The following is a 12569-nucleotide window of genomic DNA, read 5'->3' as shown; positions in this document are numbered from 1 at the left end:
AGTTTTACAACAATCGACAATAGTTTCATGGTCACCATTACTGAGACTAGCTTCATATTAATTGAATTAATTGAATTTAAATTCCACCAGCTAGTATGGTGGATTTGAACCATTATCACCAGAGCATTAGTTGGGCCTGTGGATTACTAATTCAGCGACATTACCACTACGCCACCATCCCCCTCACATTGAAACAGTTAATACTGTAAATTATTTGGAGTTCATAAGTTATGAAGAGTTGGTAAGAGGATTTTTGGGCCAGTTAGACTCAAGGCAGCCAATAAGTTTTTAATGTAAAAATTAGAGGTCAAGACTGTAACCCAGCCTTATTATATTTGTTTAAGGGAAAATATTTTTCATTTAGCACATTTTTGTTTAGCAAGCTGTTTTTTTAGGAGCACGTTAGGAGTGCAAAACAAGGGATAGCTGTATAAATTTTTTGAACGTCCAACAACAATTAAAAGCTGAAGGAATGAGGCTCCACATTTGTGATAGTTAAGCTTCAGTGTCAGAGAGGTTAACTGGCAGCAATGAAGATTTAACAGAGCATTTAAAAAATGTACTTAGGCTGAAATGGACAAGAGGTAACCATCTGTGGCAATTTGCCTAGTTCCTTCCATGCAATTAGAGCCACTTCACACTGCTCAATGCATCTGAATGGCGAGCCAGACAGTGGGAAGATGTAAGCTAAGAGCGGAGCGCGATACATTTCCAACAGCAGCTTCTGAATTTTCATGATTACCCACCCAACTGACCTCGCCAGCAGTTGCTGTGCGATTTGTGGCATAAATAGTGGTGAACCTCCTTGTTATTTTGACAGTAAAGGCTGACCAAAGAGATTAGAGTGGTTGCACCATTATCAGCAACACGGGGTGGGCTGTGTGTTTACATGTAATGTGTGACATGCCGTGAAACACCAGATTGCTTTGGCTTACTTTTATTTTTCAGGCAACAAACCTCTTCTGTTTAATCTCTCAGGTATAGCTGCCCTGCAGGCAACTCTCACCTCCTCCTATGTTGTGCCATGTCTGAAGAATTGAATGCAGTCGCGAAGGATTTTCTCTATGATTCAGGAGTGTCATTACTGTCCTGTTGTATTGCATCAGTCAACGTCTGCATAGCATCAGCTTCATAGCTGATTGCTCTTTCTTCTGGATTTCCTCACAATCTGTTCGGAAAGTACGGAGGGAGTGTGTCAAGATGCCAAAGTTCGACAGGCAAATTTTATTTGTTAAATACTGAAATCGTTGCTCAGATAATGTTGATGTTCCTAAAATGAACCTGTTCAATGTGCAAGTGTTGGAACATCACAGCTCCATATTAAAAGGACACCCGTGAACTCAGGTTTTCACGAAATTATAAGGGGATCATTTCAACCTAACTTGCTGGGAATGAGTCCCACAGGATGGGAGCAAGGCCACAGTTACAGACCACTCAATGTTTGTCTTGAGTAACTCCAGTGAAGAGTAATATTGGATGAGATGTAAAACCAGCGGGACATCTTACCTTGCCAGCTTTTTGACAAATGGGTAAAGTTAAAATTGCCCCTTAAAATTTTACAGCACAGAAGGAAGCCCATCGTGTCTGTACCAGGTCGCAAGAGAAAAGCATGAACTTATTCCTATTCCCTACACTCATTTCTTTCCCCAAATTTTTATTCACTTCACTACTAAAACTAATTATGCATTCTCCATAGGAACAAGAGTTGGCCATTTAGACCCTCCAGCTTGTTCTGCCATTCAGTGGGGCTGAATAGTACATTCCGCCATTGGGAGCATTTCCCGTTTTGTTGAGCGTATTGTGGGGCGTGATGGCATCAGGCGCCATTCACGATGTCATCACGCTAGCTTACGAAAGAACCAAACACGGGCGGGTCAAAAAGTCGGGAATCTGCCCACATTATTTACATGGCAATTTAAAACCCAATGAGCCAATTAACTACCGAGCTCACCGCCAGAAGTCAAAAAATCTGCCTTGGGTGAGATTTATGACAGGTGGGGAATCCGTTTTCTTCAGGGCACGCTTGTCTGGACTAGTTTTTAAACTGCAGCTGAGAGCAGAGCCTCAGTTTTGCAGTTCAAAATCCATTGACTGTAAGGGACTGCTCATTTCAGTGGGCAGAGTCCCATTTTGGTCATTTTCTCATTAGAAGGACTCTCTTCTCATTCAGAGGGCTCTTTTGATCGTTCATTGAATATTCTGCTGGCCTTAACCAAGCGGCGAGAGGAGAAAACTCTTGGAGACAGATGGCGATTGTGGTACCCGTCAGAGACACAACCTCCAGTGAAGAGGAGAGCGGATTAGGAGGAGGAGAAGGATGAGAGGAATGTGGGGTCAGAGGGAGGCTCAGAATGCTGTGGGTCCTCAGGATGGGGACAGAGCAGCGCTAGACTCCGTTAGTCAGGAGGACCCTAGACGCCCTCATCAGAGGCGCAGGTGACCTTATACTGCCCTACGGGCATACGGGCATACAGGCAGCGATTCAGCCACCTGCAACTGAGTGACACTCGGTGCAGAAGCCGACTCAAGCTTTCAAGGGCAATAACGGGTTTAGTGAAATATTTTCCCTCCAGTTGCAATGAAAGAGTCCTGAAGCACTTACATCCAAACCTGCTCCATCAACCCAGATGTTTACACAATTCCTCCTTCCCTCCCTCAACCTTTGATTTCCTACCTCAACCTTTAGACACAAGTCACACAGCCACAACTATCAATAAGAACATAAGTATGAAGGAATGTGAGTTTTGTGTTTATTGTTACAAATGTATGATAATTTTCATAATATTTTCCTGGTTTGTTGTAAAGTATGTGTATGGGTGTGAGTATAGATGGGTCTGTCTATGTGATTTAATTACATTTGGAGGCAGGTAGACTGCCAGCTTGAAATTATCAAAAGAAGCTAGGTGTAGAAATGCACTTGAAATGCTAATGAACAAACAGGGATGCTGTCTTGAAGTGTAAGATGTGAAGGGAATTTGCATTTTTAAATAAATGATGGGGTTGTTTGGATTTCAAAGAGGTGTTAGTTTATTTACAACTAGCCAAATAAGCAAGGCTAAGCAGTGGGCAGAATTTTGCCCTTGTTGGGCGGGTGCGGCGGGTGGGCCAGCCAGTGTGAAATGCACGCTGCAGCGCTGTCGGGGTGGGGGTGGGAGGAGCGCGAACACTGAAGTTCGCGCATGTGTGCGGGTGTGCGCATTTAAAGCTCCCTGAGGCACAAGGCTGCTAAAGATTTTTAATCATAAAAATGAAGATATTTAAAGTCATGAAAACATGACCCCTCACGAGACTCTGTCACATGAGCAGGGACATGTTAAATAGGAGCGTAAAAAGTTATTATTTTTTAAAATCACTGATCGAAACATCATCCCACCTGCGGATGAGGTCTCGCCAAAAATGCAAAAGCTGCTAGGCCTTTTCGCCTGCCCACCAACTGAACGGTTGGACAGGCAGTGAAAACTTCTACTTAATTAATTGATTAAGGGCTTTAATAGGCTGCGTAATTATTGGCGGGCATGCTGCCGACTCCCGCGCGTGCCCGCCGACTGAAATATTACGCGAGTGCGTGATGACGTCAGGACGCTCACCCATCATCATCACACATCATTTTACACTCATTCGGGTCGGGTGCACTCCTGCCCGACAGTGGAAATATTCTGCCCAGTGTGTTTGTTTTTCCTAACGGATACTGACAATATTGGCAACATGAAAGTTTTTATCTTATGGGAAAGGTACAGTTCCAAAGACATATGGAACAGTGGAGTTTACATATTAAAGAGAGAGAAACATATATAAAGGAGAACAAAAGGCTATGTGTTGGGGGCCAGGTAAGATCTAATAGGAGTGTGTGAAACAGCCATGAAGAAGCCTCCAGCCATTTGTGCATAAGTCTGTTGTGTCTAGTAACTAAAGTTGGAGAAGGCCATTTGGAATTCCACTGTCAAGTGGGTACTGTGTTAACTTGCTGGTTTTTTTAAAATCCAAAATGTATTTTTGACTGTTGCCTTAAAGAGGGGGTATAACTGGGAGTCAGGTTAATTAGGAATTTTAGGAGCTGTTATAGTATTAATTGTAGTCTTATGTACGTGCTTGAAATCTTTTGTTTTGTTAAAAAAACATTTTATTTTAAAAATCTTTAAAGGTCTTGGTGGATTTGTTACTTCTGAATTCAGTGCACATATCTCGCAATTGCAAAATTACAAACCGTTGTGATAGCATGGCCAAGTTTCCCTTGTGGATTTGGTCCACCTGGCACATATCACCTGCCACATCATAACATTATTCACAGGCCTTCAACGCATACCAACACCATTAAATAAAAATATCACTCCTGTGCCCCTATTCGTGACTAATGTGGATATTTACAAATTTGCAAACATGTTTTTGAGTGCTCCAGTGCAGTGATCCCCCTCGCTTACAGCTGCACCGGATAGAAAGGTGTCTGATCTGCCATCTCCCTTGCCCTGGATGACTTTGGCGGGCGTCTTCTGTGCAGCTGTGCCTTAAGCAGCTGGCCACTCCAGGAAACTCTTGCTGTGATGCATGTCTTGGAGGCAGCTGCGACTCATCTCCTGCCACTAGGACCATTTGGTCCTGCCTGCAAACCGTTGAGGTTCCAGGAGCTGGGTAGCGACCAAGCTCCCAGTTCCTCTTTCACCCTGGGTCTGAGCCTCTGAACATCCTAATGATTACATCTGCAATGCGCTCAGGACAGTCACTAGTCTGATGCGCCGAAGAGTGGGTGATCGCAGTGCTCATGACCCGGACGGACACCTCCATAGTCTGGCCCAGAGCACACAACTCCTCTGGTATACCCGCCAAATCTTCATGGACCTCACGCTGAATATCCAGCATCTACTGCCTTACAGGCAATTCCAGAGGCACATAATCTGACTCAGAATCAGACTCTGGATCACTCCAGCCACTCCTCCGACTGCCTGAGGCCTGCTCCACCAAACTCTCCAGCAACTGCACTTGCGAATGTGAACTTCCCTCACCAGTGTGTGCATGGCCCCTGTCCAACACACTGAACCCTGCCGAAATGCCAGTATCTGCGATGGTGCTGGGTGCCGAGAGAGGATGTAATGCTGCACCCTCCGAGCGTTCCTCTTCAGAGGAGGAGGAGGAAGGTTGCTGCATGGCTTCTGCAGTCTGTGCTGAAGAGGCTTCTCCTGTAATAGAGAGAGTTTGTAAGGGGGCAATTGAATATCCGATTACTTAATGCACCACCTTATCACACGACTTACATAAACCTTTTCACAGCTTGACATGCATGAATGAACTCCACATTCACTAAGAAGCCTTGCACGATAATGTGAAGCTTCTGATCATGAAGCTTGTTAAGGTTCCAATGTGTGAACTCTCTTCGACAAACACATTGGAATTTCCTAATCTCCTTTAAACCAACACTAGCCACCTCCTCTTATCAACCAGTCTGATACTTTTGCCATCTCCAGGCTCCCTCCAGTCTCGCCACTGATACACTCCTGGACCAGTCAAGCCTCAGCAGGGTCAGCACTTGCTCATCAAAAGGAGTCGGGGCTTTCATGTTGGGTATACCCCTGCCTGTGAGGGCTCACTCATTGGCATTGTGGGCTTGCTTCTCCTGAAAAGATTTGACACAGAGATTTCATTAACAATCACAAACTATCTCATGTCACACCTCAAACCAATTACCAGATCAGCGCGTGACTGACTGGAGCCTATTGTCTGGTGTCATAAGGTGATTCTGCTAACCACCTGCTGTTTAACTAGATCATTGCTTGGAATGCACAATGGCATGGTCTAGGACAGTTGGCCCTTGTGGAAACATGCTTTTGATGAGCAGCTCATCTCAAATATCTACTGCATTCGTTTGTGAGACGTGTATCACACTGGACCAACATTGCTCATACTAATGCCATAGTATCAATCACCCTTGCCGTCCTCATGAGGCCATTGAGCCTTTTGTGGCACTGGGACCAGGTCCTCCTCAAAATGTCAACACTGTTGACCTTGTCAGCCACCTTGTGACCTTGTTTCGGGTCACATCCTGTCACATCCAAGACCGGACGTCCCATCCTCCAGCACACATTGGGCGGGATGATGGTCTGTAACTTGCCCTTGCTGCTAAATTGGCAGTAATTAGCGTACTATTGAGCATGACACTGCGGCGGGCCGAAAAGTGGGAAGGCTGTTGACTTCCAGGTGCAGAACCTTGAAAACTATCAAATCACCCTTTAACCTTCTGAATTCCAAGGAAAGCAACACAGGTTTGTTTAATCTCCCCCCATAGCTCATACTTGGAGCCAAAGTAACTTTATAGTAAGATAAAAGCAAAATACTGCAGATGCTGGAAATCTGAAATAAAAACAGAAAACATTGGAAAACCCCAGCGGGTCTGGCAGGATCTGTGAAGAGAGAAACAGAGTTATCATTTCGAGTCTGCATGACTCTTCTTCAGAGCTTTGAAGAAGAGTCAAACGACTCGAAACGTCAACTCTGTTTCTCTCTCCATAGATGTTGTCAGGCCTGATGGGTTTATCCAGCATTTTCTGTTTTTACATCAATATAGTAAATCTGCTCTGCACTCCCGTCAAGGTCAATATATTCTTCCTAAGATTTGCTGCCCGGAACTGCTCCCAGTGCACCAGGTGTGGCCTAACCTAGTCTTTGTATAGTTGAAGCATGATTGCAACTCCTCGTATTCTGGTGCTCTAGGTATAAGGGCGTCTATTCCATGAGCCTTTTTGATTATATTTCTACCTGTTCATGACAGTTTAAAGTTTCATTACTCTTTCCAATAGGGTATTACATGTTCTAGAAACCACCTGTTATTTTTAATTCGCTAAACACTGGTGATGATCTTGCAATTACTGCCTCACTGGTCAGTGAAACAGCTTTTCCACAACTTGCCTTATGAAAATCTCATATCATTTTAATACCTGCATCCAATCTCATTTTGACTTTTTTGTCATTCTACTTCAAAGAGCACCCATTTCTCTAGTGTCTTATATTTAAAGCCTTTCATCCTCCTCATTATCTTTAGTAAATGTCTTCTGTACCCTTCCTACAGGAGAGTGCACAAACCCAAGACAATAAGAACATTTACAATGCTACTTGTGCTGCTTCCTTTAAATAGAAACATTCTTGAATATTTCACAAGGTGGATATGCTGCCTCCTTTAATTCGCATTGGGATTCAATAAATTACTGTAGGCAAAATACTCTTTAAAATTAGTCAGTGTTAATCTTGTGAGATTTTATTTTCACTGTTCAACTACTAATTAATAGTCATAAGCCATTACGGCAAGGCTATACAGCTGGTGCACCATCAAGGAAAAAACATTGGCCGGGATTTTCCGGCCCCAGTGTGGCGTGTCCCGCAGCAGCGGTTATGGCAAGCTAGTCAGAATCCATTGACTTCGGCGGGAGGGGAAGATCCCGCCAGCAGGAGGGGGTGGGAAAATCCCACCTGTTGCTTCTTCACATTAATAAGGCATTAGCGTCAGCAAATTCAGCATAGGTTTCCAAGTCACAAAGTCATCACACTTTTTTTTTTGGAGATTTTTCATGGTACCAACATGACATTCATCCCTCCCTACCTCTGTAATCTCCTCCAACCTGCAAGATCTCTGCGGTCCTTCAATTCTGCACTCTTGTGCATCCTCTGTTCCAATCACTCCACCATTTTGCCTGTGCCTTCAGCGCCCTAGGCCCTAAATTCTGGAATTCCCTCCCTGGCTCTCTTCTCTCCTTCAAGCTGCTCCTGAAAATGTACCTTTTTGAGGGAGCTTTTGGACATCTATCCTCACATCTCCTTATATGGTTGGTGTTAAATTTTGTTTGGCAAAAGTCCTTTGAAGCACTTGGGATCTTTTACAACTTTAGGGGTGCTAAATAAACGCAAGTTATTCTTGTTTGTTCTGTTCACCTTTTAGCACCTATTTGTTGTAAAATATTCCAGTAACTTGTCCAAAGTCTGGGGAGCTCGCTAGCCCTGAGCTCTCAGTGATATTGTCTGGTCTAGGTTGTCCTTTCAGGTTGTAAATCCCGAAATGAAAATACACAAGAACACACAAATTAGGAGAAGGAGGTAGGCCATTTGACCCCTTGGGCCTGCTCCGCCATTTGAAAAGGTCATGGCTGATTTGACTGTGGCCTCAGCTTCACTTTTCTGTCTGCCACCACCCCTGCTCCCCACCCCTCTCGCAACCCTTGACACCCTTGTCGATTAAAAAATCCACCCATCTCAACCTCCACTGCTGTCTGGGGAAGAGAATTCCATAGGCTAATGACCCCCTGAGAGAAAGAATTTCTCCTCATCTCAGTCTTAAATGAGAGACCCCTAATCTTTAAACTGTGTCCCCTGGTCTAGCCTCCCCGCAAGCGGAAATATCCTCTCAGCAACCATCCTGTCAAGCCCCCTTGATCTTATATGTTTCAATACGATCACCACTCCTTCTTCTAAACTCTAATAGGTATAGGCCCAACCTGCTGAACCTTTCCTCATAAGCTAACCCCTTCATCCTAGAAGTCAGTAAAGTGAATCTTCTCTGAACTGCTTGTAATGCATTTATATCCTTTCTTAAGTGAGGAGACTAAAACTGTACACATTACTCCAGACGTAGTCTCATTAAAGCCCTGTAGCAACACTTCTCTACTCAATCCCCTTTGCAATAAACACAAATATTCCATTTGCCTTCCTAATCGCTTGCTGTACCTGAATACTAACTTCTTGTGATTCATGTACCAGGACACCCAGATCCCTCCGTACTGCAGAGTTCTGCAGTCTCTCTCTATTTTAATAATATGCTGCTTTACTATTCTCCCTGCCAAAGTGAACAAGTTCACATTTTCCCACATTATATTCCATCTTCCAAATGTTTGCCCATTCACTTAACCTGTCTATATCCCTTTGTAGACTCTTATCCTCTTGCCAACTTACTTTCTGACCTATCTTTGTGTTATCAGCAAATTTAGCAACCATACGTTTGGTCCCTTCACACAGAAAGAAACATGAGCATAAAGCTTTAGCGGCAAGCTTTTGCCAAGCTCACATGGAACATGCAGTCAGATAATATTGTTTGTAACATGGGAATGTGAAGTGCGGTCATTCTTTTGTATTATTATACTTCAACAGGCTGTACTGATTGAATTAAGCGAATCAATAATAACTGGCACCCTGCATGGTCACTTGCAGTATAAAAAGCAGCTTAATGATTTTTATCTGGTCTCATTTTGCCAGGTGTTTTCTCGGTCTCCCTTGAAAAAAGCTGAGGGAGGGATGCAGGTTATAGAATGGTTACCGCATAGAAGGAGGCCATTCAGCCCATCGTGTGTATGATGGCTCTCTACAAGAGTAACTCAATTTGTCCCACACCTTTGTCCTTTCCACCTAGCCCCACTATTATTTTCTCTTCAGGCACATATTTGACTCTATTTTGAAAGCCCCAATAGAATCAGCCTTCACCACACATTCTAGGTCATAATGCTGTGTGAAAAGGTATTTCTCATGTCAGTGGCGATTATTTTACCAATCACCTGAAATCGGTTAAAAAAAAATCATGTAAGAAGAAAATGAATATTCAGTTCCGATCACAAGTATTGGTCTCCATTTTAAGTTAGGTAAACAGATATTAAGCAGTCCAAGTGCACTCTGGCACATTAAAGCTTACAATCTACTTGTGGGAACAACTGAACTCACTGTCTCCAAGAAGATTATCGATGGCAGGCTTGATTTGAAATAAGGACACAGCCTTTAACTTAAAAGGAGGCTAAAAAGATGGCTTTGATCTTAGATACTGAAAGCAAGGGTAATGAATGTATGGAATAGACTGCCAAGGAAGGCAATGGGAACTGATTGTATCAGCAAAGCCAAGGGACTTGGATAGGTGCCTGACACAAGAAATTAATTAGACGGGCATGGAGAGATTTTTTTTTTCCTAGATGCTGAAACCCACAGATGGGCTGCAATCATTATTTCTGCCCTGTGCAATCCTCTATTCCTCTGCGAAATGTACCAATCAAGAAATGACTTCTTTTCAGACTATGGAGCTATTAAAAGCCCTTTCAAATTGGCACCTTCACAGTCTTGATGCCATTTTACGTGCAGCAGGTTTATCCACTCAAACTCTTTTGAAAGCACATTAAGCATTTGCTAGTCGTTTATGGTCAAAAGCATCCAATAAATTCGACCCCCTGAAAATAAAGCATACATATCAGTTCAGCAGAAATCTGTTCTTCTGTAGACTACTGGGAAGAGTTGGAGCAACTTATTTCATATCTGCAATGCTCCCTCCAAAATGAATAGGAACCAACTACTTCACTACTTGACCAGCTCCAGTAGGCTGCCCAGCTACTATTGAACGTCATCCACTTGATTGTTATTTAGTCTTATGAATATTAGCTGCACCCTGAATCATGTAACTGTGGTGGGGTAGGACGGTGTTGGGGTATCGGAATGGAGCAACCCAACCCCCAACCCTGGCTGCTTAACCAACTGCTGCCTCAGATCAAGCTGTCTACAAGAGACCCGCAAAAAGCAGGCGGAGCCAAGTTAAAATTCAAATGTCAAACGAGCCCAATGACATCACGATGCTTCTTATTTTTAACCTCACCAGAAGGGGGATCCCATGTCGCCTGCTGCCTTACAACGGGTCTAGAGGGGGCCCGAAAGGTTTTGCAGTCCTGGCTGTTTGCAATTAAGCATCTTGTGGGCCCGGAGGAGCAGGGATGCTACCCTTACTCCCCATCCCAGGCCTCATAAAGAAGCCTAAGGCCTCCTCAGCACTGATTGCGGCCCCGAACCTATTGGCTTCCACTGTCCCCTCCCGGTCCTGGTTGCCTCTCTTCTGATTGTGGCTCAAAGCCTTCCTCCCATGCCAGCCTTCACCCACCTCACTGATTGCTGAGGATTGACTGCGGCCTCCTGATGCTAATTTGTTCTCCTGTTCACAGGGTCAGGCACTCAATCTGGCTGGGGCTCAAACAAACTATTAAATCGAGATCTCTGGTATAATAAACAACATATATTCATGAACTATATTTTTGAAAGTTTGTTTCTCTTTATTTTAACTTTTATCTTGATCTAATCGTAATCATTTATTGAATTGCCTGTACATTTAAATTAAAAGTAAAGTGACTCAGTGCCTTTAACTTACTGGTTTGCGCTCTGTCAGAATAGCTCAATGCGACTGGTTGATTGCCCTGCTTGCTGACATCACTGCTGCTCCACATCTGGAGATCCCCTTGACTTGGCGCCAGATTCAAACAGCTGTTGGGAATGGGGAAATTCACTCCATAGAGATTGTTAGATTTTTGTGGGCAGCTTTCTTCAAAGTCAGCAGTGGGCGTCATTGCTTACCCGCTGACCGTAAAATCTGGGCCATAGAGTCAAAGGTGGCACTTTAGAGCTGACTACATTCTCTTCTCAACCTGTCCTACAAAGAACAATTAGTCACTGGATGGTGGGCACTGCATTGGCTCTAGCAGTAATCAGAGTGACCTGGGCTATTCCCACATTGCCTGATCCAAGACAGATATTATGTTGGTACCATCCTCTCTCTAGTGAACATGGTTAGACAAGCACATTAGCCGTACCAGAGGTGGAACTGCACATTTAAATTTGAAGTATTCATCCAAGAGATGAGCTCTCTATCATGCCCAGGCAATATCCAGCACAGTAAGTATTGTGGCCAGGATATTGTGTGCATTGTCCCGATGTTCAACTTCCACATGTAATAGTTGTGACCACTGATCTCTTCACACTTCTTTTTTTAGGAAGTTGTTAAATTCCAATAAAAAGCACATAGCAGTGACCACAAAGTCACAGCCCGCAAAGCAAAGAAAGACCACTATTGCAGCCTATTCATAGAATAATTGAATTATTATTGTGGAACTAAAGGAGGCCATTTGGCCCAATGAGCCCATGCCGGCTCTCTGCGGAGCAATCCAATCAGTCCCAACCCCTGTTCTATCCATAATCAGGCTATGTAGTTAATCAATCAATTAATTAAAACTAACTCAATGGTATTTATACTAATTGTTGATAAATTTCACGCAAACTAGCAGTAAAGTTATGAGGTGCCTCATTCTACTGTAGGATGTGAAAATCTTACTTTTAAGTTTGGAGCCTTATTCTGGACTAGTATGGGTGAGACACACTCAGATCAGATTCGACTTGTTTCCACTATAAGCATGGGAACATTTATTGTAACTAACAGTTCGTGGAAAAGTTACACTAACAATACCCCAAATCTTTGAGCCACCCTCGTGTGGGAATGGACTTCGCTGGCTGGTCACTTTACGTCATCCCGTCTCTCCACGTCTTTGAGTGTTTAATCATATCGCTCCTACTCAACTGCCCTACCTGAGGCTGTGCAATCTCCTCCTTTTAAGCTGATTCCTGGCTTTTATGTAACATCTGGCATCAACATATGCTGATAATGTTTGTAAGATCATTCGAAAGAATTGTTTTCACAAGTTCTATAGACACCGTAAAGTTTAAATCAATTATGTCCATACCTACGGACGCTTCTTGTTGGCTTTGGTGTGGCCCATATCATGGTTGTTTTGAGTTCCGTCTTCTGT

This window comes from Cetorhinus maximus, chromosome 2 (genome assembly GCF_964194155.1).
Source record: "Cetorhinus maximus chromosome 2, sCetMax3.hap1.1, whole genome shotgun sequence".
Lineage (NCBI taxonomy): Eukaryota > Metazoa > Chordata > Chondrichthyes > Lamniformes > Cetorhinidae > Cetorhinus > Cetorhinus maximus.
Note: the sequence above shows the minus strand (reverse complement) of the source record.